Below are 23,374 nucleotides of genomic sequence, written 5' to 3'. Positions count from 1 at the left end.
AGGAGCTGACACAGCGGTGCTGGGCTCTGGTGCTGCCCAGAGTCCACTCAGCATCGCCTCCCCGCTTCCAGCTGCCCAAGGCTCAGAGCCAGCCCCCCAGGGACCAGTCCTTGGTCAAGGGCAGTCGTCAGGGCTATGCCCCCTCCCGGGGGCTCCACCGACTGACAGAATGTCCCTTCCAGCAAGTGTGTGCCGCTTGGCGCGTGGACGGTTCGGGGGCATCCTTCCGTGGACTGCTCCGTGGTAAACACCCCACAATGGTGCTGGCGGACCAAGCCTGAAAGCTTAGCTCACAGCTCGTGAGGACTCTGTCTTTGTAATGAGGACTTTGCAATCAAAGCTTTCCCCTGATTACTGTAATTATCTCTGAGGGACTGTGTTGGCATCAGTGAGGTGGAGTCCGCAGCCTTGCAGCAGTTAGCACATGACTGAGGCGACCTGCCCTTGCCCATATTATGACCACTGCGGTGTAGACAGGGAACCACCGCGTGCGTGAAGGAGAGATGGGAGGAGGGGCAAGGGCTGCGCAGGCCACGTCTGCAAACTCACACACTCGGTCAGCAAGACTCGACCGCGGCCGTCCATAGTTCATTGTGCGCCTTCTCCCAGCGCAGAGCAGGTGCAGCAAGCCCACGCCACAGGTCTAGATAACAGAACAGGTTTTCAACATCCAGAAAGAAAAAACAGTTGCTGCAAGCCCTATAAAATCTGATGGCTTACACATTTCAGTTCAGTTCAGTTGCTCAGTTGTGTACAACTCTTTGTGACCCCATGGACTGCAGCACGCCAGGCCTCCCTGTCCATCACCAACTCCTGGAGCTTGCTCAAACTCATGTCCATTGAGTCAGTGATGCCATCCAACCATCTCATCCTCTGTCGTCCCCTTCTCCTCCTGCCTTCAATCTTTCCCAGCATCAGGGTCTTTTCCAATGAGTCAGTTCTTTGCATCAAGTGGCCAAAGTATTGGAGCTTCGGAAATAAGGATAATATAAATCAGTGAGAAGTGGCCCTTCCCCAGCAGTCCTGTGGTTGAGACTCTGTGCTTCCAGTACAGGGGGCAAGGGTTCTAAGGTCAGGGCACTAAGATCCCACATGCTATGTGGTGAGGCAAAAAAAAGTTAAAAATAAATCAGTGAGAAGTAATAAGAAAAAAAAGGGCTTCCCCCGTGGCTCAGTGATAAAGAACCTGCCTGCAACGCAGGAGACTCGAATTCAATCCCTGGGTCGGGAAGATCCCCTGGAGAAGGAAATGGCAACCCACTCCAGTATTCTCACCGACAAAATCCCATGGACAGAGAAGACTGGCGATCCATAGTTCATAGGGTTGCAAAGACTCAGACATGACTTAGTGACTAAATAACAACAACAATAAAAGCTGCTGACTTGGTGCAGCGATGTTTGCGGTAATTCAGGTCGGTCCTACCCGCTGCTGCCTTTGCCAGGGAATGGCTTCTGCGGCTTTGGCATCACAGACGTAGTAAGAGAAGGTGAGGGTGTTGACGCTGCCCACCCACCAAGCCCTCTAGGAAACTGGGATCAGGGGCAGGGGACACAGTCCTGCTGAGACAATGCGGGTAAACCAGCCACAGGAGGCGGTAGGATGCAGCTCCGTGGAGGAAAGTGTTTGCAGAATCAGGTGGTGTTTCGTAAGTCAAGACCCAGGCGGGGCACCTTGTTGAGCCAAGATGCTCAACATCCCTAAACACCGGCTCAACCTCTGCTGGTGCTGAGCCAAGTGCAGACCTCAGGGCCAGGCTCTCTGTTCCTGCACCAGGCCCCGTTCCCGGGTCAGGGAGGCCCTTCTGAAGGGAAGCCCTGTCCTTCTCCATGTCCTGGGCATCCAGACCACAAGCCAGCCTGTGGGTCACATTGGCAAGAGTGAAGCTCAGCCACGGCTGACAGCGCCCGCTTCCACACCGCCCCCTCACCCCCTAGACCTGCAGCACCGTCTCCAGGAAGGAATCCAAGATCGGATTCCGAGAACATTCAGGATGGCAAGGCTGTCTGGATAGCATGGCTCGTCAGGGTCAATATCGGATATCCGGGGACCCCCGGGAGAGGCCTGGTCATCACGGGTGCCAGAGGTGAGGCCACCCTCCACCCACTTCCCCATCACCATCACCCGCATGGTGTCCAGTGGGCTCTGAAGGTCCTGCTTCCCTCCAAACTGGAAATAAATTAATACAATTCTTTGTTCTTGGGAAACTAGCTCACAATCGATGTAGTTTTAACATATTGTTATTGTACAATGGCTGCTATCATTTATCAGTACAATGGGGGCAAAATAAAAAATGCTGTGAAGACCCCATGGACTAAGGCGCTCCTGAAGGTCCCCGGGAGTTGGTGATGGACAGGGAAGCCTGGCGTGCTGCAGTCCATGGGGTTGCAAAGAGTCAGACACGACTGAGCAACTGAGCTGAACTGAACTGAAGTCTGTCCCATGGCTGGAGATCAGCTCCTGCCTTTCAAAACCAGTGGCTCCAACAGGCTGTTCTGGCGGCCTTGCCTGCTCAGCTCTTGACAGAGGCGGCAAACTTCTTTAAGGGTCAGATGGCAAATATACGAGGCTTTGCTGGTCAGACAGCCTCTGATGCGACTGCTCACCTGTCCCTGTGGCATCAAGCAGTCCGTCAGCGTGGTGATGAAAGGTGCACTGTGTGCCAATAAAACTTTATTTATAAAAGGAGACTTGTGGGCTCGCTGTGGTCCCTGGGCCACTGTTGCAGCACCCTGGGTTACTGTGCATGAGGTGTTTGATGTCACTGGTGGGTTTCCTGGTGATTTGACTCCCTGCCGTAGCCTGCATCATCAGCTTCAGTTCAGTTCAGTCACTCAGTTGTGTCCGACTCTTTGCAACCCCTAGACTGCAGCATGCCAGGCTTCCTTGTCCATCATCAACTCCTGGAGTTTACTCAAACTCCTGTCCATTGAGTCGGTGATGCCATTCAACCATTTCATCCTCTGTTGTCCCCTTCTCCTCCTGCCTTCAATCTTTCCTAGCATCAGAGTCTTTTCCAATGAATTGGTTCTTTGCATCAGGTGGCCTAAGTACTGGAGCTTCAGCTTCAGCATCAGTCCTTCCAAAGAACACCCAGGACTGATCTCCTTTAGGATGGACTGGTTGGATCTCCTTGCAGTCCAAGGGACTCTCAAGAGTCTTCTCCAACACCGTGGTTCAAAAGCATCAATTCTTCAGCACTCAGCTTTCTTTATAGTCCAAGTCTCACATTCATACATGACTCCTGGAAAAAACATAGCTTTGACTAGACAAATCTTTGTTGGCACAGTAACATCTCTGCTTTTAAATATGCTATCTAGGTTGGTCATAGCTTTTCTTCCAAGGAGCAAGGTCTTTTAATTTCATGGCTAGAATCACCATCTGCAGTGATTTTGGAGCCCCCCAAAATAAAGTCTCTCACTGTTTCCATTGTTTCCTCTTCTATTTGCCATAAAGTGATGGAACCAGATGCCATGATCTTAGTTTTCTGAATGTTGACTTTTAAGTCAACTTTTTCACTCTCCTCTTTCACTTTCATCAAGAGGCTCTTCAGTTCTTCTTCACTTTCTGCCATAAGGGTGGTATCATCTCATATCTGAGGTTATTGATATTTCTCTGGGCAATCTTGATTCCAGCTTATGCTTCATCCACTCCAGCATTTCACGTGATGTACTCTGCATATAAGTTGAATAAGCAGGGTGACGATACGCGGCCTTGACGTCCTCCGTTCCTTCAGATTTTATTCATGTGTTTCCCGCTTCGCCAGCACTGGCTGTTCCTGGCCCATGCGCCAGACCCGGGGCTGGTGCTTCCTAAAGGTGGTTTAGTGGACTCTGGCTCTCAGCACGGCTGTGTGGCGCAAGCCTCGTAGTCTCTGCTCTACAGACGAGGCTCCTCACGCTCCCTGAGGTCAGCTAAGCAGCACAGACCGTGCTGAGCCAACCCACACCTGCTCCGTCTGACCCCACGGCCACGCTCACAGCCACCACGGCTGAACTCTGGGAGGTGAAAGGCCCTCCCAACCCCAGGGAGACCACTGGCTGCAGGATGTGCGGCAGGTTTAGGGGCACACAGTAGACCCCACTTCCGGACATATTGAATTTGAAGCATCAGGAAAATGCCTGGCACTGTTTCCAGAAGCCGGGAGGGTGTGTACTGAGGACTTCAGTGTAGCTCTCTAAGCTGTCGACCTTTCACCCCTGGGCGTGAATTTTATTTTAATCAGAGTCATATACAAATGCTATACTGAATGTCCCACACAGTAAAGGGAATAAAGGCAACCAATTACCATAGACTCTTTATCTAACTGTCTCTAGCATATTCCCCTAAAAGAGAAGAAGCGAGTTTTCCCCAGAGAGCAGGTGTGCACAGAGTGCTTGCTTAGGGTCAGGCCAGCGCCGAGAGCGTTTACAGTGGCCCCCACAAGGCAGCCACATGGAGCCTCACGGGGACACAGGTTCCTCAGCGCACCAAGCAAGGCACAAGTCACAGAGCTGATTCGGTCGGAATGTGCTCAACTTTGGTTTCAACCAGCGATTGCTTTAAGGTAATGTGCATCCCAAGTTATCTTAATGATTCCTGTGTCCTTGGTATAAAAATGCATCACCTGTTAGCCTAATCTTTTTATTGAAATTCATTAAGTTGTTTGTTTGTTTTCCTCAAAACGAACCACAGAAGGCACACAGAAGACTGCCTGTCCCGTGTTGCTCCCTAAGGTGATCTGTTGGAAGCCTCGGCTCTGGCAAGAGTCTCTAAACAATTTACCTCCCAAACATCTATTCATTCTGCAAATATGCAGAAGTGCAACAGTGACTCGTGAGCAATCCTTGAGCGTGTATCACACCTTCCTGTTAGAAGATGTGAACGCTCTCCGAGGGACATGTCATCGAGGCCCATTAGCTCTGTCCCCACTGATACAGTCTTGCTTAAGAAAAAAATAGCATCCTGTCAGAGGGGAAAAAATCCAAAAATAACAACATAGTGAACACAGGAAAGAAGGCAATTGCTCACATGCCCAGCAGAAATGAAGAGGGGAAAAAAAGGGTATTAACAAAGTCTTACTCTCCCTCCAAAGGGGAGGAAAACAGAAGCAGAAGGGACGGAGGCCGTCCTCCAGAAGCAGCCTGTGCATGTAAATAGGCCTCTCTTCTCAATGCCGCTACGCTGCAGCAGCCCCTCCTGCTGTGGAGACTAAGCCCTCCTCCCAGCCCTCTGCAGCCCTGGTTTGCCGTCTCCCACAAGTGGGTCCCAAACGGACCGCTGAGCTCAAAGCTTCAGACCCACCACAGGCCACAGTCACACGTTTCCTTCCCTCCACTGACGTCACACAGGAGCTTCTGCAAAACGACACCATTAAGTCACATTTTCTGAAGATTAACTGAGCCAGTCTTGTCTTAGGTATAGCATGTGCTGCTGCTAAGTCGCTTCAGTCGTGTCCGACTCTGTGCGACCCCACAGACGGCAGCCCACCAGGCTCCCCCGTCCCTGGGATTCTCCAGGCAAGAACACTGGAGTGGGTTGCCATTTCCTTCTCCAATGCATGAAAGTGAAAAGTGAAAGTGAAGTTGCTCAGTCATGTCTGACTTTTAGCGACCCCATGGACTGCAGCCTACCAGGCTCCTCCGTCCATGGGATTTTCCAGGCAAGAGTACTGGAGTGGGGTGCCATCGCCTTCTCCGAGGTATAGCATGTAATCATCAACAAATACAAGAGATGGCATTACAGAATAGGAGAAAATAAGTGGGTAATTTACTAGTGATTAAAAGGGTTACAGCTATGACCTAATGTATTGTTTTCGGCGTCCCCCACTGAAGAATTTTATTATTGTGCTGACTGCCCTGTGAGCCCACTCTGGACGGGTAAGTCTTCTCCAGTGATGATGGCTATGGATTGAGAACTTTGGATGGGAATAAGGAGCCTTATGGACTCCCAGGTATGGCAGCAAACACCCTTCGCTACCTGCCCTCCCTGGTCTGAGAATGAAAGTGAGAGTTTGCTCACTTGTGTCCGACTCTTTAACCACATGGACTATTTAGTCCATGGAATTCTCCAGGCCAGAATACTGGGGTGGGTGGCTGTTCCCTTCTCCAGGGGATCTTCCCAACCCAGGGGTCGAACCCAGGTCTCCCTCACTGCAGGCAGATTCTTTACCAGCTGAGGCCTGAAGATCCCCAAGTCTCCATCCAAGCTGGCCCTGTCTGGGTACCCAGCGGAAGGAGCCAGGGAAGGTGCTCCCCACGTTACACTCAAAGTCTTTACCTCCATGACTCGTGGAAGACGACCCCAAAACCACAGGAAGCAGCAGGAGTCGCATGAGTGACCGAGCACAAAGACCTTCGGTGTCCGTGACGGCCGCTCAGGCCCAAGGCAGCCAGCCCCGGGTCAGTGCCGCTGCAGACAGGAACCGGCCACTGCTGGACGGGCCCCTGGGGTGTCCCATCCACGTAATGTGTGCGCAGGGGCCGCTCACTCAGATAGATGCCTGTGCTCGCAGCTCCTCCGGCCCCCGCCCCAGAGAGTACTGCTCAATTCTTATTTGAAAGTGTAACCTTCTAATTCCACCCCCAGCGTGGTGTCTGGGTGCAGTACCTCGACGTCACTCGGGGCGGATTTCCTCCCACCTTCAGAGAGCGGTGAGTCTCCTGGAGGACCCTGCCTCCGGGGGTCAGGTTGCCCCATGCAACTCCTTTTGCTGTTGTTCTTGGTTGACCCCTTTTTTTCTCTCGTGATTTCATCCGTATGGAGCTTACGATCTGCCCGCTGCACCCATATGGAGGATGTGAGGTAGTTCCAGCATGACCTACACAGAGCCATTTGTTCTCATATTCAGAGTGTTTTAAAAGTCCATCAGTGACTCACAGGAGATACCAGAATTGGAAAGCCTAACCTCTCTTAAAAGGAGTCTCGCACCTAATTGAAAAGGATTGGCCAGAGGTGATGGCAACACGTCAGTGTCTGCCCTTTCCAAGGAGCCGGGAAGCCAGTTCTGTATTCACAGCTGCTGTATTTACAGCACCGGTCTGTGCCAACTTCACTTCCACCCCAGGAACCACCCCTTTGCGGCCCTTTTACTGTACCCAGAAACCAGTGTGAGATCAGCTTTTGTTCCTCCAGGAGGAGGGGGCCCAGTGTCTGCAGGGCGGGTGCCCGCAGGAGCAGGAGGGGAGAGAGGGGGCAGGAGGGGAGGGAGGGGGCAGGAGGGGGTGGCCAGGGGAAGGGACAGGTGGGCCTGGGCTGGCACACTGCTTGACTGGATGCGGGGGACACGCTTGTGCGCGCACACACGGGAGGCTGCAGTCATCAGGACTCAGGCTGCTCGTCCTAATTGGTCCAATTCATCCAATATGGCGGCTCTCAGAGCATCGGGTGATGCCCTTGTCGTCTCACTGGCCACTGGCCAAGCCATCACTCAGAGGCTGTCCCCCTGGGCCCCGCCGTGGACTCAGAGCTCGGGGCTAACCTCCTTGTTTGGGGAGCAGGAGGCCGGCTGCCTGGGGGTGACGAGCCGCTGCCTCACTGTGTCTCGGGACCTGCTGCCTGACTTTGAGGACAGCAAGGATGAAGCCCTGCAGGGCGCTGGCACAGGCAGGGCTCAGCGCGTTGTGGCTGTCGAGGGGTGATTAGTTTTTTAATGTGGGTCCTTGTGGAGGACATTGTAAATATATTTGTCTCATGGCTGCTTTGTTGCCGCGGCGGGTGAGTTTTTTTTCACCCCAAACATCGAAATCCTCACATGTAAGCCACCCCATGCAGAGATTTCTTTGCGAATTAAAGGGAAATATGCAGACTTGTGAACGTGCAAAGGAATTTTCTAAACCTCCTCTTGGGGATGGTGTCCATAGCAACAGTAGGCTCTGCGGTGGAGGAATTCTCAATTAGCACTAAATACACCGAGGCTGGGACCAGGTTTCCATGTACAGAGCATCCATCTTTACAGGGATTTCGAGATATTTTGTTCTTTATGACATTACATGATATTAAAATAATATACTTTCGCGCTGTTTGCATTTATTATGTGCAGGACTTCCGGTGTGTATTCAACAGGAGAGCTGTCGTAGATGCTCTGGGTGGATGCAGTTAGATGCAGATCAGGACAAGGGCTCCTACTGAGATGAGAATCTGGGCTCCGTTTGACCTAGACAATTGGCTTAACCTGCACAGGACCCGGTGCTTGAGGGCTCAATTAATTAGATTATATACATTCCAAGAGGTATTGTCTTGTGAAGAGTGAAGAGTCAAACAGAGCAGTGCAGAGCAGACAGACCACTGTCTCTGTAATAAATGCGAGAGGATGGGAGGCTTTGTGTGTAGACATGCAGAGAATGTCTGAGGCTCCCTCAGAATCCGAGGACAAGGTTTACAGGCATTGGGGGGCTAGAATCCGGCAGACGCTGAGAGATGAGCAAGGAAAGATGTTTCACAGTAGATCCTGACTGCCGTCTGGTTTTAAACCATGTTAACACTTTGCCTGTAAAAATTTAATTTAAAAAGAAAATACAGATTTGTTTCATCCATGGCCCGAACCAGTCCGTGGACGATAATTCTCATAACAGTGCTGTTCAGGCATTCACAGCTCACAGAATATGCACATGGCTTTCTGCCAGGATTGTGCACAAGCAAGTCAGGTTTCCTGCAGGGGAGGTCTAGGAGACCCGGGCAAGCTCGAAAATAACTCAAACAAGTCCACGCGGCGGTGCTGTGTCTCCCGGCAGGGATTCGGTGAACTAGAATGACAGTCGGGGCGGGGGATCAGAAAGGTTTCCTGTGTACGTGATCTGGGAAAGGACGCAGAGGATAAGGAGAGGGTGCTCGATTTGTCTGGAATCAGGACCCACACAGGCGCTTGGAATGGAGACGCTTCATCACAGAGCCTGCTTTCTGAAAAGGTCGTGACTGCTGATTCTCTCAGATGAAGTCATCCAGTAATAGCTGCCATTTCACAATTTATAGAACAGATGCAGGATGAAGTATTTAAGTGCATTATCTCCTTTAATCTTTAAACCCTATCAGTGGATGGGTAAATGGATGGATGGATGGGTGGATTTAGCATTTGGGGAAATTCACTTTGCTTTAATGTTACAATTTCATTTTACCGATATTAAAAATAGTGCTTAGAGGGGTGAAGCAACCCACACGAGGTTCATGCCGAGCCCACGGTGGAGGAGGATCGGGTCCTTGACACGAAGCTTTTCACATCTGAGCACTTGGAAACCAGGCTCTCACCCTGCCCGTGGGGGAGAGAGAATACCTCCCTCATAAAAGTGATTTTATAAAATGCTTATTGTGAACTCACGGTCTTTCAAGGCCTATCCAGAGACATGTAAATAGCATATAAAAGATCAATCAAACGTAATCAAGAATTATTTTAAGATGGCAGTGACTCTGTGTCCAGCTCTCTGGAGGGCACTGGACAGTGCTGCCGGGCAGCTGTTTGCAGGAGGGAAGGCCCTGCTCCGCCCAGCCCAACGACAGGCGGCCTGTGTGTGTATGTGTGTGTGTGTGTGTGTGGCGGGGGGACCTGGGCTCCAGGTGGGCCTGGACTTTTGTGTTCATGTACTTACACTTCGTGTCTTTAGTATCAAAAGTGTGGCAGAATATTATTGAATTGTGTCAGCGTTTATGTTAGTCTTCGGTTCAATGTGGAGATAAAAGGTGATATTTCATTTGTGCCTCCCTGCCATGAGTTTGGAGCCAGGGCTTAGCAAAGAGAGTCGTGAGCAGGGATTGGCTGAGCAGAAAGAACAAATTTAAGAGCCAGGACAGACGTGCTGCAGAGGAGATGACACACCCAGAGACAGTCGCTTCTGCGAAGAACCAAACCAAAGGTCCCACCCGTTGGCCCCTCTCTGTGTGCGCTGTCATAGTTTCTCTAAAATGTATCTGAATTATTTCCACCTCCCACGCTGCCAGCTCCTTCCTTTTCTTGGAGATTTTTATCTGAGATCTCAGGGGCTCATGTGTATGCGGGCAGGGGCTGATGAGGGAGCGGAGGCCCCTCCAGCCCTGACGTCATCAGCAGCGTGGATGATGTCATCAGCAGCCTGGATGACGTCACCAGCAGCCTGGATGACGTCACCAGCAGGATCACCAGGATTCCCTGAGCTGTGGTCAGCCGTGGACAAGGGTCCACCACCCTCCGCTCAGGCCGGCCTCCTCGAAGGGTCCGGGTTTGGGGTGATTTCTCCTGAACTGGTCTCCGCAGTGAATCCTTCCCTGATCTACTGCAAGTTTTGGTTCAAAGCTTCGGGGAGATTTCCCCTGTCTTCTGCTGACCCCTCTCTTCCCAGAGATAAAAGCATGAAGCCCGGTCTCCCGGGTGATAGTGAGACCTGGGCCAGCTCAGGAGCAAGGGGGCTTGGAGCCTCGACCCCTCGGCAGACACTGCTGTTTCCTTTTGATCTGAGGTCTTTCCCGTTTCCTTCAGCTTCCGTTTCCTGTCTAGACACTGCTGTTTCCTTTTGGTCTGAGGTCCTTCCCGTTTCCTTCAGCTTCCCATTTCCTGTCTAGACACTGCTGTTTCCTTTTGATCTGAGGTCTTTCCCGTTTCCTTCAGCTTCCGATTTCCTGTGTATGCTCATGGACCACTTGCCTACTCAGAGTCTCTGGAAGGAAACAAGATGGAGCAACCTGAGCACTACTTAAAGATCCTAGCCTTTCTAAGGCCTGTGTCAGTTATGAAGCTCACGACGTCCGCTGCAGGGCTGCACACGTTGCCTTGCAGGGAGGTGTCCGTGACCTTGGCAGGCTGTCTCGCGAGCTCAGGTTAGTTGCAGACAAAGGCTGCACACAAAGGCTACGCTATTTTCACTCTTTGTTAAGATATTTTGGTCAGCATTTCAAGTGAAACAAAGTGGATTTTGACGAGTAAATGTGTGGGCTCTACCTCCTCACTGCATTAAGTAACAACCACCTCTTACGTAATGATATAAGTGATGTAATGACAACCTGACTGGAGAAAGTGCTGGAAGGACTCTGCTGGTGGCCCAGTGGTCAAGACTGCGTTTCCACTGCAGGCACACAGGTTCGATCCCTGGTCAGGGAACTTAAGATTTGGCATGCCGCACGGTGCAGACAAAAAAAAAAAAAAATAGCAAAAAGAAACAAACTGCTGGATGTCCCTATAAGCCTTTCTTTCTTTGCACTAATTCTTCGAAGGAGATTCCATTTTGAGATCTGTTTGCCATGAACCTTCCACAGGCTTTTGTGTATTAGCAGCCAATGGTTCCCTATTTTTTTTAAATCATCTCTACTTTTTTTTTCCAAAAGTGAGAAGAAGCAAATGAGTCCAAAATTGAAGCATAAAATCCTCTGTCAGGACTGCAAGCAAAATGCTCAGTTTTATTTTGATGGAAGCAGACCCGATTCCCTGTTGAAAGTCAAAGTGTTAGTTGCTCAGTCGTGTCCAGCTCTTTGTGATCCCATGGACTGTAGCCGCCCGGGGTTCCTCCATCCATGTGGTTTTATAAGCAAAAATACTGGGGCGGGTTGCCATTTCTTTCTTCAGGGATCTTCCCAATCCAGTGATTGAACTCCAGTCTCCCGCATTCCAGGCAGTTTCTTTACCGTCTGAGCCACTAGGGAAGTGCAGAAGCTGGTAAGAGTCAGAGAAAATGACCTGGGCGGGGTCAGCTGTGTGGCAACAATTATTTAAATTTTGGGAGTGGTCATCTCAGCCAGAGGACCATGTCGTGCGGGGAAAAGCGGACGAGGGTAGGAGGTTTCCGGCCTTTGGGAGAGTGAGGTGTGCTGTGCTGCAGAGCCCATGTCTTTGCCTCCAGATGAAGCTGCTTTCCATCCCAGAGGGCTCATGCTGAACCTCATGGTCCTGCCAGGATGCTCTGCTTTCTGGGATCCAGGACATGTTCCGGTCTCTGCCCCATGCCACTCAAGGCTTCTGGGGAGCAGGTGTCCAGTGGGTGGTCCTGCTCCTGCTGTCCTCCCTGCAGAGGCGACTGATGCAGCGTAAGCTCACCCCAGCATCGACGTGGAGGCGGAAGATGTCTGCAAACCCGCCTTTCCTGCGACCTCTGCTTCTCTCACGACTGGCATCTTGGCCCCAAGAAGCCAGCTGTCAAGTCAAGTCTAGCTTGGTTCTTTGTTTTCCCAAAGGCCACCCCAGCTTCTGCCCTGGAGGCTGCTGGGCCAGATGATTCTCTGTCGTGGGAGCCGCCCTGGACTTCCTAGGACACTGGGCAGAAATCTCAGCCCCTCCCAGCAGACCCCGGAAGCCCTCCACTTCCTCCGGGGTTGTAACACGCTAGACGGCTCCACATCACTGTCTTCCGTGGGAGGTATGGTTGCCTGCTAGTCAGGAACAGGGCAGAACTCTAACAGTTCAGGATGCTCTAACGAGTCGTCGACGTGAACCCCGCCTCGGTCACGTGACTCAGGCCTGGCTGAGGGGTTTAGCCTCCATGTCACATTCTTTTATGTTCAGACTCTTAAAAAAAGCACAAAATATTGGTGTGACTGGAAAGACAATAGCTGTCTCCTGAAGGAGAAATCATTTCTAAAGGCCAGTAGTTATGCAGGTGTCTCTGATATGAGAAGGAAATGGCAACCCACTCCAGTGTTCTTGCCTGGAGAATCCCAGGGAAGGGGAGCCTGGTGGGCTGTCATCTCTGGGGTTGCAGAGTCGGACATGACTGAAGCGACTTAGCAGCTCTGATATATGGGCTTATTTATCAGAATAAATGTGATTATTTAAGTAAAATGCTTATTATGTGTCCAGTGAATGTGAGGGAGAAGTCAGGACTCCTGCGTCCACTGTGCTGTGTCCCTGGAGGCAGAGGAGTCGCTCAAGTCTGCAGACGGGGACAGGCACTAACTTGCTGGCTGCCGGCCACCTCGGGTCACTTTGAGGAAAGCCACCGTCAGCTGGGAGCTCCGCGTGGATAGCAATGTGTTCAGAGTCCCTTACTAGCCCTGCCAGTGGTCCTAATGACGTGAGAAGATACATAAGCTCCACATCTGTCCTCAACAAGCCTGTCCTCACGCTGAGAAGGTGAAATGTTGCCCTAAGGAGTGAGAGACAGGACCTGAACGCGAGCGGGACAGCTGGACACCGGCTGGACGCCAGGGGACCTGGGCCTACAGAGGCCTCTCAGGAGCCGCAGACATGGCATGTCTGGCGGGTATTTGAATCAGTTTCACAGCCCGCACTGTCCAGGCATGTGGGTCACTATGACAGGAGGACCCCTGTCCCAACCTCTGGTCCAGGAGAACACGGAAGTCTCTCCTTCCCTTTGGGATGTCACGGATGCTGGAGGCGGCTGGTCCCCCGGCCCTGATGGAACCTTCCTCGAGGCAGCCTGACTCCTGCCTCGGGGCCTCCAGGGTGAATGCCCAGCTCAGATCTGCCATCGACCTTGAAAGGCTGATCTTCCCCTGACATTGTGGACACAGCTCGAAAGTCAAGGTCCTCCCAGAGAGGAAGTGGCAGCAGAGGGCGCACGGGAAGGAAGCGGGAAGACGCGGGTGCGATCAGGGCTTCCCAGGGAGCGGGACCTCAGTGCGGACCGCACGCAGGCCCCTGTGCCCTCCCGCTGCACCCACCTCCTCCCTGCTCCGGTAACCGGGATGTTCTCAGGCCCGGGCCAGGCTGACCACTGCCCCGAGACACCCCGGCCACACCCGCTGTGAGGTCAGCGTCCTGAACACAGGGCTGCGAACCTCATGACCGAGTGTCTGTTACAACAGCATTGTCTGCTGTGATTTTTCTGTCTTGGTTTGTCTGGTGAACTTTCTGGAGAACAAAATCTTATGAGGGTCCAGCTGCCTGTTCCATGGGCTCCTGGACTGATTTTCCAACGCGTTTTTCCCTGCCTTCTAGAGAAATCGCAGTCACACATCACCTTACCTTGGGGGTGGGGGCAAAGGAGCCACCGCCACAAACACCAAGTCTCCTCGGAAAGGGCCTCTTCCCTCCGGCCTGAAGACAGGCTGCACACGGCCCCGCTCGGCCGCCACGGTAAGGAACGTTCCTTACTGCTCACCGCGCGCCCGCAGTTCTGCTCTGTGCATTGAGGATCTTTATTCGTCCTTTACTCTTCATAAGTGTCCTGAAAGTTGGATATTTCTTTACATCTGCACGTAGAAACGAGATCGTCTGAGATGCCATCAGAAAGCTCAGAGGCAGAGGTCCACCGAGGTGACTGTGGCCACAAAGCTGGCACATGGCCAGCGCAGTCGAGGAGGCTGAATAGACCTGATTTTGTGCGGCTGTGGCTTCCGCACGAGGGGCACCTGGCCCCGGGGCCTGGGGACCTCCGCTTGCTGGAGCTCTGGGTGGGGGAGGGGCTGCTCCCCCAGAGCCTGGAAGCCCGTCAGGAGCAGCCTGGGCCCCTCCAGCGCCTGGGGTGCATTGGAAGGCAGATGGCTCTCTCCCCAGTGACCTCCTCTCACAGTCCTCCAGGTCTGTGGTCTGTTGCCGGGTAACAAAGCCCAGCAGCTCTCAGAGGCTTCGGGGAGCGGCCCCCATGGTCTCTGGCGCTGCATGTGGGGGAGCCAGGCTTAGCTGAGCTGGACCCCGTCTCGGGCTCTCCCAGGGGGCGGGCAAACTGTCAGCTGGGACCAAGTCTCCCAGGGTCTCCCCTGGGGCTGGAGCCACAGCCCAGAGGAGGCGCCAGTGAGGATCGGGCCCTTGGGGGCTGGATGAAGCCTCCACTCACTGCTGGCAGTTGGCTCCGGGCTGCTTGGCCCTGGAAGAGCCCGAAGACGACCAGAACCGGGGACCAGCGGTGGAACCCTGGTGCCTGAGGCTCAGCCTGGAAGGGACAACTTGCCCCCTTGGCCGAGTTCTGTTTGGATAAGTGAGCCCCCCATCACACCCAGAGAAGGGCGTCCCTCCTCTCAGTGAACACCTGGGTGGGAGCCAGCCGCCCTGAGGGCAGGGGCTGGGCCTTCTGTCACGCGGGTGGTCGTCACTCGGCTTCGTTACTGAACCACACACACCTCCGCCTGCCCCCCAACACACACAAGCTGCTGCTTCCTTGGCACCAAGCCTGGGCATCTCTTCTCTGATCCATCCCATCCTCCTGCCAAGGGGTCCCAGCCCTCCTCCTCCTTGGGGCTGATTCCGCGATATTTTAGGATTCTAGGTGCTGGAGAGGTGGCTGGCGGTTGCTGGTGAGGGGCGAACGGCACCCAGCTTGATGTCGTCAGTTCAGCAGCTGCAGGCGGCGCTACGGTGGAGGCCTCTGCCCGGGGTGCCTGTGGCCGTCCCCCCAGAGGGCGGGGACGACAGGGGTGTCCGCCCACTGCCCACCCCAACCGCCACGCACAGAGCACCCCTCTGCCAACCAGGCCACGTGGCAGGAGTCTAAGAGCCTGGCAGGCCTGTCAATCACCGGGTCTCAGCTCAGGCGGAGCCTGGCAGGGCTTGGCACTCGGAGCCTCCCAGCCCTGAAGGTGTCCTGAGAAAAGTGGCGGCAGGTGGGGAGGGGGGTTTACTGTGGAGCCGCTGCCCCTGGACAGCGGGGCGTCGTGTGAACTAGGACGACCGTCCACACCGTCCCCACAGCACGGGCAGGTCTCCGGGGAGGCTCACGGGTGCTCCCGAGCCTTACCTTCAGGGGTCCCGAGACAGCCCAGCAGCAGACCCCTAAGGCATCCTGATGGGGGCCGGGGGGCCGGGGGGCCACAGGCTGCTTCCTCCCGGCAGTCCTCTGCTGCAGGCCCGGCCGGGGGCTGGTGGGGGGAACTGCTTGGGGTGGTGGGCACAGAACTGGAGATGACAGCACCTCCTGACGCCGCTGGCTTTATTCCTAACCATGAGGGCACCCTCCTTGGCATGCAGGGACCTCTGGGAGAGCTCCCCCAGTGTTCTGGAAGGTTGGAAACCATCTGACTCCAGCGTGAACTCGGCCTATGCAAGCAGCCTTCTGATGAGGTCATGAAGCTTTATTTCTGAGACTCTGTCCCCTTGTGAGCGTGACTGTTGGACGTTAAGTTCCAATAAAATGCTTCCGTGTGATCATGTCACTATAAACGGTAGAATGCTATACACCATATTGGGGGGAAGCCTGTTCTTTCACTGTGATTAATTATAAAATGATTAGTTCCTAAGTTTTTGCTAAAAAGAAACATTGTCGTCTAGTGGCCGTAGAGTGGTCAGAATTTCTGATGTCTGGTCTTGCGTTCACAAGAGATGCTGGCCACTGACGTGCTTGTCTGTGGAATCATTTGCTGATGTAAAAATGGGTGAGTGTTCAAACAAACGGCCAGCAGGAAGCCACAGTACCAGATACACTAACTTTATACCAGACACGTCAGGGCCCCTCTGGCTGACGAGCCTGGTGCGGGGTTCGGCTCCTTCGCCCCTGTGGGAGAGCTTCTGTGTGGTCCTATCTCCAGTTTGTGGGTCACCCACCCCCCGGCAGGTGCAGCACTGATTTTATCCCGACTGCGACCCTCCTACTTCTCTCTGTGGCTAATTCTAGTCTGTGGCTGGGGGGATCTTTTCCGGTAGTTTCCAGCGTCTTTTTCTGTTGATGGTTGTTCAGCAGTTGTGATCTTGGTGTTCTCGGGGCAGAGCACACGCCCTTTCATTCTTCCGTGTTGTTTGGGACTGAGGTGTACACTCTGTTTATTGCTAAAATAGGTAATAAGCCAGCACCTACTTTGTAACACAGGGAACTCTGCCCAATACTCCATCGCGACCTAAAGGGGACAAGCGTTTGAGAAAGAATACATACATGTGTGTGTGTAACCGAATGTACCGTACTCCTGAATCTAACACAACTTTGTTATCAACTATACTCCAATATACATTTTTTTTAAAAGACATTAAAAACCCACATAAGAGCCAAAGGTTGAGTCCCACGCTGAGCCCATCGGTGTTGACAACCATGCCACCCAGGAGGCAGCTCTGCAGGACACCTGGGATAGGCCCAGATCCATCTGAGGGGCAGCTGGCCCGGTGGGAGTGGGAGCCAGGAGCACTGCCCACTCCAGGAGCACGTTTACGGTCACTGACGGCATTTAGAAACCGAAGTGAAAATGCCGCTGACTAGAGAAAGGGCCCACTGTATCCCGGGCTTGCTCTGCCATGGAAATGCGCATTCTTGATGCTTTTACTGAGAGTTATTCCACGTGCCCTAAAAGTCCCCCATTAAAGAGCGTGCAGCTCGGCGCTTCAGCGGGTCCACAGAGCTGTGCAGCTCTCACCTCGACCTCGGCAGGACTTCAGCTCCCCAGCAGGGGCACTCCCCTCAGCCCACTCCCCTTCCTCTCTCCCCAGCCCTTGGTAACCGGGAGCCTGCTTGCCATTTCGAAGGACTTACCTCTTTTCTGCTTCTTCCGTTTCACATAATTGGAATCAAACAATACGAGGTGGTTTTGTGATCTGTGTTTTTTTCATTTAGCATTATTTCCAAGGCTCATCCCTGGTCTAACACCAATCGGAACTTCATCCGTTTCTATGAATGAGCAGCGTTTCTTTGGCTGCATGTATTACAGTTCATTAGTTGATGGAAATTGGAGTTTCCCTGTATTTAGGCTATTAGAAATCATGTTTCAGTGAACACATACATACACGTTTTTGTGCGGGTATGTTTTCATTTCTCTTGGATAGAAGTGAAATTGCTGCTGCTAAGTCACTTCAGTCGTGTCCGACTCTGTGCGACCCCATAGACAGAAGCCCACCAGGCTCCCCCATCCCTGGGATTCTCCAGGCAAGAACACTGGAGTGGGTTGCCATTTCCTTCTCCAATGCATGCAAGTGAAAATGAAAGGAAGTCGCTCAGTCGTGTCCGACTCTTAGCGACCCCAAGGACTGCAGCCTACCAGGCTCCTCTATCCATAGGATTTTCCAGGCAAGAGTAGTGGAGTGGGGTGCCATTGCCTTCTCCAAGTGAAATTGCTATCATATGTTAATTCTGCATTTAGTATTTTTAGAAACTGCCAAGGTATGACCAAAGTAGCTGTAATATTTTACATTTCCACCGCTGATTTCTTCACATCCTTCCTACCAGTTTTTATTTTCCTTTTTTAAAAAAATATATGTAATAGGCATCCTATTGTATATAATAGATATTGACCATAAGTGTTATGGTTTATTTCTAGATTCTCAGTTTTTTTCTGTTGATTTACAGGTCTGTTCTTAAACCAGCATCACACTGTTTCAGTTACTTGTTTTTTGTATAATTTTATTTGTTTGTTTGTTTAATGATTTATTTATTGACTGATGTATTTTTGACTGTGCTGGGTCTTTATGGCAATGCGGGCTTTTCTCCAGTTGTGGTGAGCAGGGGCTACTCTCTTAACTGTGGTTCATGGGCTCAACAGTGTGGTTCCCGGGCTCTGGAGTGCAGGCTCAGTAGCTGTGGTGTGTGGTCTTTCTTGCTCTGCGGCAGGTGGGATCTTTCCAAACCAGGGATCAAACCCGGGTGCCCTGCACTGGCAGGCGGATTCTTTACCACTGAGCCACCAGGGAAGCTCTCTTTAGTTTTTTTTTTTTTTTCTTTTTTGTAGTAGTAATAGTAGTAGTTTTTGAAGTTAGGGAATTTGATTCCTCCAACTCTGTTCTTCCTTTTCAAGCTGTTTTGCTTATTTTGGGTTCTTAGCATCGCCATATGAATTTTAGAATCAACTTAGTTTCATTTAAAAAACAGCTGGGCTTTTGTTAGAGTCTGTTCTGAATCTGTAGATCAATTTTGGGAGTATTGCCAAAATGGACATGGGGCATGGGATGGCTTTCCATTTAAGTTCTTACAATAGTATTTTGTAATTTTTAGTTTATGTCTCTTGCCCTCTTTTGTTAAATTCTGTACATTTTTTAAATCTTGCATTGTGTGCCCTCCTGCACAAGAGCGGAATTTATCAGGCTGACTTTTCATCTCAATTACTAAGAGTGTCTTCTCCTTCTAAACAGCCTTTTCTGTTCTTCTGGACACCACCTCAGCTGTCTCAGCACTGGCTCCTCAGGGGCACATCTGCATTTCTGCCTGTTTCTGCACGTCTACACATTCCTTTTAAATGGACCAGTAACTGATATCTCCTTTATTTCTAACCATGCCCCACCCACCCTATGAGTTTCTCCAGGCCTTGACTGAAACTCTCATTCCCAGGAGGGCGGGCATCTTTGTTTCTGGATTTCTCTGCAGCACAGACGTCACCTCTCACTGTATTTACTGAAGGTGCTAGCATGGCCCACATGTATTGCAATAAACTCAGACTCGCAGTGGCCATGAGTCTCAGGCCAGCTGATAGGAAAACTCAGTGGAGTGTTTGTTATTTCTATTGACTGAGGCTGAATAGCACAATTCAAAGGAAAGAATATAACTTTTGTGTGAAGCTAAAAATAAAACAGTTGGCATGTTTTAAAAATAAAAAAATTGCTTAAGAGCAAGGATTGTTAACTGACCCAGGTTACAGAAGTAGGAGAGATTTCTACCTTGATTTATAGTTTCTCAATCACCCACAAGATAAGTGAAATGGTTATAAAATTGGTTTATTCTATTTCTATTGCTCTGGAGTTTTTTAAACAGTATAGTTTCATCAACATTCACTGAGTAATTTCTTTTCATTAGCCTGGGCCTTGCTTGGAGCGTGTGAAGCTACCACAGTGTCCAGACCTTAAGACCCTTGTTGGTGAGACGAGGGATTCCGGTGGAGGTTGTGGGGAGGAGGTCAGAGGTCAGGGGGTCAGAGCTGCAGGAGAGGGGGGAGCCCTGCCTCGGCCCACGGGGACCGGGAAGGCGTGAAGGGAGGCTTTTCTGGAAACAGGGTGACCCCTCCTCTCAGGCTGGAGGACAAGTTAGGAAGAAGGATGCATAACCACATGGCCGTGTGCGGGTGAGAATCGCTGAGATGTGTGGCCTGGGTCACAGAGGCTGGAGGGAGAGTCTGAAAAGGGGCTCCCGGGCCTGCAGAGGGGCTGGGGTGGCCGCGGAGCAGGGCCGGTTGGTGTTTGTGGTCAGGGGAGCCAGGGAGGGCATTTAAAGGTGGGGGAAGTGGGTGGTCACTGAGACACTTCATGGAGCCGTGCATGGGGAGGGTGACACACAAGGGCAGCGAGCAGCGTGGGGGTCTCTGCTCCCCTATGGAGGGGGTCGGGCCCTGGACTCAGGCAGGAGCGAGAGGACCACAGAAGAGGGGGTGGTCTGGGGAGGTCTCAGTTACAGCAAGAGCCAGAAGGAGCAGAGAGTCTGTCTCTGATGCCTTTGGTGGGGTGAGGGGAGTCCTCTGCCGGAGGAGGACCCTCGGGGACTGGCAGGTCCTTACCTTAGCTCGGCTGGCATGTGGCGAGTCTGGGGACCTAGGAGACACCCCCCGGGTGGGTAATTTCAGATCTGTGGACCCACAAACTTGAAATCCACTCACATGCTCAGGGCACACTTGAGAACTGTCCGCACAAAGATGGCGCGAGACTCTGAGGGCAAGTGCTGCCCAGGGAGGGTGAGAAGGTCGGCCAAGGCGGCCGCCCGAGAGAGGAGCCTTCATGGTGGAGGGCAGAGAGGGGGACCGCCCAGGGCTGTCCCGGGTGCTGCCACTCGTGGATTTCACAGGATGTGTCCCTTGGGAAACTGTGAGAATCTTCCAGGGGAGCTGATGCGAAGTGTGCTGAGGAGGGCAGCATCTGATGATGGGGCCGGAAGCCCCGATGCTGAAATCTGCACTTGCGACTCTGTACTAATGCGTGTCTCCGCCTGGAAGTCCCAGACTTTGGCCAAGCCAAACCAAGCAGAGATCACCTTCCTCCTGCTCCCTGTGACTGTCCCTCCTCCCCGCCCGAGCCTCGACCCCACGCCTCCAAGCTAGCCTGCCTTCCTCCAGAGTCATGTCCCTCATCAGTTCTTCACATTTCAGCCAGAGCGAACTTCAGGTGATGCAAATTCTCTGATCTAGGATCCATACTTACAAATCTTTCATGGTCCGCCTGACTTGCATTAGAACAAAGTTCCATCACCTTCTCCACCCTCTTTTTCAGCCTATCCCAGCTTACCCGGTAGGTGTTAATATGGGAAGTCTCCCCCCTCCAGAACTGAGAAATATGTCCTTCCAGGGTGAGCCTGCAGCAGCCTGTGGTCCCTGGGTCACAGCAGCATCTGTGATCTGTTGGTGACGCCCCTTTCACTTGTCAGCATCCCCCAGTGGACAGAGAACTCGCTGAGGACAGGCCAGTCCCCTGTTTCTGTGTTTATGCCCAGGGCTGCCTGTAACTCCGCACACAGCTCTGCGTAGATACTTGATTGAAGTAGTGAGTCAGTGATGGTTAAACATTATCCTACCCTCATTATGAGTGGAGACCTCACAACACTTTAACTAACCACTGGCTCCTATGACTATATACATTTTAAAGAAATAGAACTACACTTCTTTTAAAACCTTTCAGAAATTCAAATTGGCTTTCCCCCAATTAGCCAGGATTTGTGAGGTTTTACTACATATTAACGTTTTTACTTCCGGGGCGTAAATCGGAAGGCCACCGGAGGATCGGATTTATCTGCGCATTTCACTCTGAAGCACCACTCTTGCGTCCATTCAAACTTGAGCGCGTATCTGCTTTTCCGACGGGTGTTATTATTAGCATTACCCCTAGCATTAATCCTTCCTACTGTGTTAGTATCATTCCGTACTTCCTAAAGTGTTCTTACCACTTTTGTCCCATGTTGATCTTCAAAATAATTCATTGGGAATGCAGATAAAGTATAATTATAGACATTTACCACATGTACGTATTCAAATAGGGGTTAAATGACTCTTTCAAGGACAGTCAAATAAATGATCATGCAGATGAAACCCACATATCCAGTGCTCATTCCATTCATGCAGCTTTGGTCTTTTCCTTAAAATCCACATGAATATTAGCGATTATTATTGATTTCTTACTTCCGAGCTAGTGAACTATTGTAACTGCTGCCTGTCTATCCGAACAGCTGAGTTTGAGAGAGGACTCTCAGGTCCGTGCATCCTGGCACGGTTGATACAGTGGACGTGAAGATGTGTTCAGCACAAGCACGGTTCACAGTTCTCTCTCACTCTCTAGGGCAAAGTGAGCTGAACCTACCTCAGATTCCACGAAGAGCAGACTGGCTCCATGCCCGGCCCCCTTCCCCAGGACCGCGTCCGCGCCCTCTCACGCTGCGGGCAGCCCGCCCCGTCGGGCTCCGAGCTTGCCGAGGGGCCGGACGGCGCGTGTGCGATCCTGGCGCACCCTCCCAGCGCAGTCCCTCTGCCATCGGGCAGGGCCGGCAAACCGCGCAAGGGTGGACAGAGAAGTGGGCGGATGGACGGACAGCTGCAGAGGAAGTGGCAGCCGGACGGTGCCTTGCAGGGGAAGAAGCAGAGTGAGAAGCCGCCAGTCTTACTCGGATAGCGTTCCCTGCTTCTCCTGAGAGACGGTGGAAGGGAGCAGCAGGCAAGGGCGAGATGGGTTTTCAGTTCAGAGGGGAGTCTTCCTCCCTGGCCACCGAGGGGGTGGGAATCGTCAGCGACCGTCTCTCTCCTATTCTGTGTCTCCGTCGCCCCGCGTCTGTCTCTTGGTCTCTCCGTGACTGTCTCTGTGTGTCTGTCTCCCTGTCTCCATCTTCCTTTCTGTCTCACACACCCATAAAGAAGGCAAAAAGGACACAGGTATTCATCTCTAAAACGGTCAGTAATTGTAGTGCTGGATCACAAAAGACCGACCATGATCTCTTAAGATGTGAGGTGGGCCAGTCTGGCACCATTGTAGGAATATCTTCTTCCCGCGTGAAGGTAAAACTAGGGGAAAAACACAAGAAAACAAGTGCTTTCAGAGCACAAAGTTGTTTCCTAAAAACCACGTACTTGATTCACAACAGTGGCTGAAACAGGCCGGTCCTTGCCAGAGCGCGAGCCTGGAGGGGCCCCCGGAAGCACCTCAGAACATGCTGGGGGTGGGGGGTGGGGAATCTCCTCTGCTCATTTAAGACCATTTGTTCCATGGTGCCCTGGAGATCTTATCCCCCAGTGTTTAGAGAGCTGACATTTTTTAAAAGGCTGTTTATTGAAGGCTTTTTTTTTTTTTTTCTATTTTTACAAACAGCATTTTTTTGGGAGGCAAAATACTTACAGCCCTGACTTTATAAACAACTTTATTAAACACCCTTTTGTTACCGAAAGGAGAGGTGGTGGGTCCAGCTGCTTGGCACTCAAAAGCTAGGCGGGTGGAAAGGAAACTTGGCTTTATTCCAGATGCTGGCAAGTGGTGGGGAAGGTGGCGGACACCCGTCCAAAGGCTGATCCCGCACCCTGGGCCCCCGGACCAGCTGGGATGAGAGCCTTTACAGACAGAGTCGGGGGAAGGTTACATGCAGAAAGAGCGCCGTCATCTCCCACAGTCATCTCCAAAGCTGGTTATCAGTGGCTGGACTAGCGTCATCTGCGTTGTCGCGGTGCGTCAGCGGCCGGACT

This window comes from Bos mutus, chromosome 8, assembly GCF_027580195.1.
Source record: "Bos mutus isolate GX-2022 chromosome 8, NWIPB_WYAK_1.1, whole genome shotgun sequence".
In the NCBI taxonomy this organism is placed as follows: Eukaryota; Metazoa; Chordata; class Mammalia; order Artiodactyla; family Bovidae; genus Bos; species Bos mutus.
The sequence above is the reverse complement of the archived record's forward strand: the minus strand, read 5'-3'. Positions refer to the sequence as shown.